Source organism: Nicotiana tabacum, chromosome 18, assembly GCF_000715075.1.
Source record: "Nicotiana tabacum cultivar K326 chromosome 18, ASM71507v2, whole genome shotgun sequence".
Lineage (NCBI taxonomy): Eukaryota > Viridiplantae > Streptophyta > Magnoliopsida > Solanales > Solanaceae > Nicotiana > Nicotiana tabacum.
In genome coordinates, this window is record NC_134097.1 from 123,211,816 (window position 1) to 123,217,475 (window position 5,660).

At 35.9% G+C, this 5,660-nt stretch overlaps 1 long non-coding RNA gene across 1 annotated transcript; it reads left to right on the top strand.

The window, feature by feature from the left end:
• Positions 1–447: 447 nt before the first annotated feature.
• LOC142172972 (uncharacterized) lies at positions 448–3,589 on the top strand. The gene is made up of 2 exons (XR_012702292.1): positions 448–1,047; positions 3,321–3,589. It is a non-coding gene; the product is annotated as an uncharacterized LOC142172972 (long non-coding RNA).
• Positions 3,590–5,660: the final 2,071 nt, after the last annotated feature.

Here is a 5,660-nt window from a genome sequence, read left to right on the forward strand (position 1 = left end):
CACGTAGATATTTAATTTAGGCTTAATATCGCTATTTCAACTAATTAAGACTCTTTTATTTTATTTTATTACAAGAAAATGATAATTACAAAAAAATAATTTTATTAATGTTTTGTAGTCATTTTTAATCTTGAAAAATACCAAAAATAGTTTTGTTTTAACGGCCAGTCTTATTTTAATAGTTATTTTACTTATGTAGGATTAATTAATAAATGAGATCGTATTTTAGTCTCGTTCGCGGGGAAAGAATAAAATTTGGACTCAAACGACCCCTTTTTTAGGTCTAATTTTTGACCGAGCCCATAATTCCCAAGCCCATAATTTCCAGGCCCACACCCTTAACCTAAATATAATCCTAAAACCCTAAACCAATAAAAAGAAGCTAACACCTAACACCTAAAGCAGCTGAAAAATAAAAAAAACTAGACTTAATAGACTCTAAGACCTAGGGACTCTACGAGCTGAAAAGAGGGCGCCGTTTTTGACACAGATTTTGGACCCCCCGATGAATCTCGTCTCCTTTAACAAGAGAAAAAGAGCCATTTCAATGGCTTCGTCTTAACAAAAAAACCCCTGACCTCACCTTCTTCAACCATCAACACACCCATCGATAACACCCCTTCTTCTTCACCTTAAACACAAAGCAGCGGCAGAGAACAAGGACCCCTGATGGCCGTTCATCTCTGACTAGCTACGACCAAAACAACCTTTTTCCTTGCTGTCCTTCACTCTGTCACGCTACTGAACAGTCCAACGATAAATCTGGCCGGAATTTCATTATCGGTGACCATCATCCTTGTTCCAAATAAGTCCGGAAACCATCGTTGAGCCAAGCAACAGAAGAAGTTTTTTCTTGGTTTATGTTTCAGTTTGTATTTCGGAACTTTGGTTTTGCAAGCAGTGGAGTTCGATTGAGATATTATCGTTCGAGTTTCGTCTGTCGAGGGCTGGATTCGTCGAGGTTCGGATCAGTAATTCATTTGTTTTGAGTTGTTGTTCTTGAGATCTTGCTTCACTGTTCATGGCAGAAAACACGCAGCAATAAAGGTTCATTTTCCTTTCCAATATTGTTCTTCCCGCTAATGTTTTGGATCGTTTCGTATTTGATTTAATTTGTATGGTTTTTGTTTATTAGTTTTCTGTGGTGGGACTTTACTCTATATATTACATTGAATTTTCCTTTAACTTTGGACTTTTATCACTACTTTGTTGTTAAAGTTCTGTTGAATATGTGATTTCACAATTAATGGTGGCCTTGTAGTGTCAAAATTAGCTAACAATATAGAGTTGTCACAAATTGAATGGATCTTTCTAAATGATCATAAAGTCTATTCAATCCAAAAGCAAGGCTCTTCATTGCAGATTTATTTAGCAAAGCTTAAAGGCTTATTTTGTTTCTTGATCTTCGTTGTAGCAAGCAACACGGATTGATCCTTGCCTCCGGCCTGGGTAGTCACAGTTTCGTTGTAGTTTTGAATTTGCTCGCTTAGTTATTTGCTCGTATGTTTACTCGAATTGGTTATAGCTGAACACAATTTTGTCATAGTATAGAGATTGGGTTACTACTCGTCGGCTAAACTATGTCAAATTAGATTAAAGGGGCTCGGGTGTGCATTTCATATGACCCTGCCATAATTTTGAATAATAATAATGAAATAAGCATATTATGGATCCGGGTGCGCATTTCATGTGACCCGGCTCCAATTTCCAACAAGGTTAAATAGAACGTGTCGGGAACCACGGGTGCATTTCATGTAGCATGGGTTATGATGTGTTTTAAATAACCTTGAATTTTTCCAAAATATTAAAAGTGGCTAAAAAGTTAAAAATGCACCATAGGCTTTAAAGTGTTTTAAAATCAGATAAATATGCCAATAATAATAGTTGAGCGACCGTGATAGAATCACAGGACTCGAGAATACCTAACACCTTCTCCCGGGTTAACAGAATTCCTTACCTGGATTTTTGTGTTTGCAGACTATAAATAAGAGTCAGCTTTCCTCGATTCGGGATTTTAAACCGGTGACTTGGGACACCATAAATTATCCCAAGTGGCGACTCTGAACAATAAATAATAATCCCGTTTCGATTGTCACTTTATTTGGAAAAAACTCTCTTATACTCCTTCTGGGGTAGTAAAAAGGAGGTGTAACAGCTCTGGCGACTCTGCTGGGGATAAGAACCAAGAATCTTTGGTTCAGGGTTCAAGAATTCGAGCTTAGAAAAATGTTATATTTGGCTTTATTTATTATCTGGTTTTATTTACATGCTTGGGCCTAATGTGCTAAATGTTTCTTTTTACCGCTTTGATATTGTTGAATTGTATATAAATTGATACGAAACCCTCCTCTCTCTGAGTCTTCTAAATCATCTGGGAAGTGTGCACTTCGTGTGACTTTTCTTCTGTTAGAGTCATATCCTAATTTTCGAATGAGGTTCAGACAAGTTGCAAAGCCGGTGAAGCTTCTGTATTCTTGGTACGCTGCCCCACTCGGCTCGAGCTGTCCACTCGGGTAAGCCAGGTCTAGAACAAATAAATTCAGGTTTTTAAACCTAGAATAACATAGCCTCATGTCGGATCTCTAGTAGGAACGCTTGTTTGCATCACGTGCATCTGACGTTGGGGACTCAACACAGGGGTTGGGTCCGTCTAGGACAGGTGTACCCCAAAAATAAAAGGCTATCATGTTGCATCTTATGTGCTACATGTTGTAATTTTCAAGGGTAAAAGAGGTCATTTAGCGGACCAATGAGGTTTGAGGATAATTAAGAAAAAAAAGAAGAGAGGGTGAAGTGTAAAAAATAAAGCAAGTAGGGCCCATTTATATTTTTCTTTCACTTTTGACATTTTTTAAAGAAAAAGACAGAAAAAATGAAAATGAAAAAAATCCAAAAGATTTTGCACTTTCCCCATCATTTTTTCAAAAAAAGAAAAAGAGGAAAAAGAGAATCCAAAAAGAGTTTACATGTTTCATCATTTTTCAAAACAAAAGAAAAAAAAAAACATATTTTCTCTAAATTAGTTATTTTTTTATTCTCGCTCGTATCCAATCTGCCCGAACTACGCGAACCTGATTCTCGTCTCTCGGGGCGGGATATGTAGGCAACCCACATAGGGTCCGATCTTCCTAGTAAATCTTAGGTTCTTGGATTTGCGGGGTCTTAACCAAATTTTGCACTTCTAGCCATCTTTAGGCCACATAAGCTATTTTGCAAAAATAGTCTCAATCATGTCTTGCATGTTGTCCAACAGGAAGTGTTATTGTCTCACATAGCGTTCTAGGTCTTTAACTTTATTTGGTCTTAATTTTCTCATACAGGTGTGGACTTACTTACCAGGCAGGATCGCTCATTCAGGAGTTTGCTTAAGGAGATTTTTTTTTAGTTATTATGTTTTGAGTCTGTTGTTCTTTTTTTATGTCATCTTTTACCTTCTAGTTTTGTACAGTAATATGGAGTCTTTTAGGTGATGTTAGAGTTTGTCATAGTCTAGTTAAGTTTGCCGAGTCTTTTGTTATTGTATTTCCTATTTTGTATTTGAAAAATGTGTTATAAATGAAAAATCAAAAAAAGAAATTTTGTGTTTTTATATTTCCGTTAGAAGTTTTCTTTAGAATACTAATTCTAGGAATAAAAAAATCATTTGAGGTGGTTTTCCTTTATTGAATTAATATCTGAAACTCAGAATAAAAAATTGCTTTTATATTTACATTAAGACTAAAAATTCAAAAAAACAATTCTTTCAGTACCTCTTTAAAAAGTTTTTCTTTAAGGTATTAATTTAAAAAATCCAAAAAGATTTTCTTTTGAGGTTCTTCTTCGGGAAATTAATCAAAAAAAAAATTCTTTTTATTTTCATTAGAACTTTAGAATATTGTACATAGAAGAAAAAAAAAACATACTTTATCTTTTGTTTATCTTTAAAGTTTCTTCCTTAGGTAATCAAAAACTGAAATCCAAAAATATTTTTTTAGTTTTTTCATTACTCGTTTCGAAATACTTCTTCAGGGATATCAAATGAAAATTCAATATATTTTCTTTGGTTTATTCTTTAGATTTCCTTCCTAGAAAAATCAAAAAAAATATTTTTCTCATCTAGGATTTTTTTCCTTAATAATTTTTCATAGATTATTTGTTTCAAAAAAAAAAATATATATGCTCGTTAAGCTTGAGTTTGGAATATGTTATAGAACATTAAGTCTAGAAAATTAAAAAAAGAAGGGATTTGCTCTTTTATTTCTCTTTTTTTCGTCAGAGTAGTCATTAAGGTAAAAAAAGAAAAAAAGAAAAAAAAAGAGAATGTTAGTTTGTTTCCTTTATTCCCGATCTTCCCGAATTACGCAAAGATCTTATTCATGCGGCGTCATGATACGTAGGCAACCTACATAGGGTTCGATCGAATTATTTTTTTTTTCTATTAAAAGAAAAGGAAAAAAGAGAAAAAAAGAGAGATGAAGTTGTGGGACGTGAGAAATGAGAGGAAAGAAAAGAGCGATAATCAGAAAGAAAAAAAAGAAAGGAAAATGAGCAAGCCAAGAAGTGCTAGAAAAGAAAGAAAAGAGAAGATTGAAATGAACAAAATTGGGATGATGCCAAGTGACCTTGTGACCCTCGAAGTCATTTTAGAACCGTTAATTGTTTCTAGGTGCATTGCACGCAATATGATATTTTTAGCTGTTAAATGCCCTAATTAGCTAACAGGATGACCCCATTTTGTTCCTTTTGTTATCTTCATTGAGAAGAAGGGTGATTGATTTGTGGTTCTTAAGGTAACTCATCCATACAACACAAGGTCAAAGAGCAAGGTAGTCATGACCGGCAAAGAGTTGGACACAAGGGTTATTGATCCGTCAAAGGGAATTGTTGAATCAAAATTTGAGCTGAAAGAAGAGGTCTTAAGGGTGAAAGGACAAATGGCCGAAATATACCAAGCCTGGATTAGTGGGTACCCTCCACCATCAGTTCCCACTAATTACACTGAAATCCTTGTCACCATTCTGCCACTGTCACAAGTCCAGGATACCTCCCCACAACCTTTTCACACTCCACCCCCCAGAACCACCTCATATCCCGCTCCTTTGACCACTCATGTTTTTGTAGCTCATCCATCTGCTACCCTTCCTCGATCCTCTAGCGAGACTGTGTTCAAATCCCCGATACCCAACACTATGCTCCAGAACTAATTTTCAAGGTCTTAGGTCCATACTCTTACGCTCTTCATTTTGAGCCTCCCGGTGAGACTGCAAAGCCTATTAAGACAGTGGAGCAAGATAAGATATCTATAAAGCTGAAGGGGTTTAAGATGCCAAAGTTCAATTTGTATGAGGGGCGTGGAGATCCAGTAGCCCATTTGAGAGGTTATTGTAGTGAAATGAGAAGTGTTGGCGGGAAAGATGAGTTGCTGATGGCGTATTTTAATGAGAGCCTGACTGGGGCAGCTTTGGAATGGCATACTCGTCAAGATGTCGGTAAGTGACATACATGGGATGACATGGCTCAAGATTTTGTGCGAAACTTTCAGTATAATATAGACATTGTCCCAGACCGCTCCTCCCTATCTCAGATGGAAAAGAAACCCAAAGAAAGTTTTAGGGAATTTTGGTTCAGATGGAACGAGCAAGTTGCTTGGGACAATCCTCCCATTGATAGAAAAGATGTTG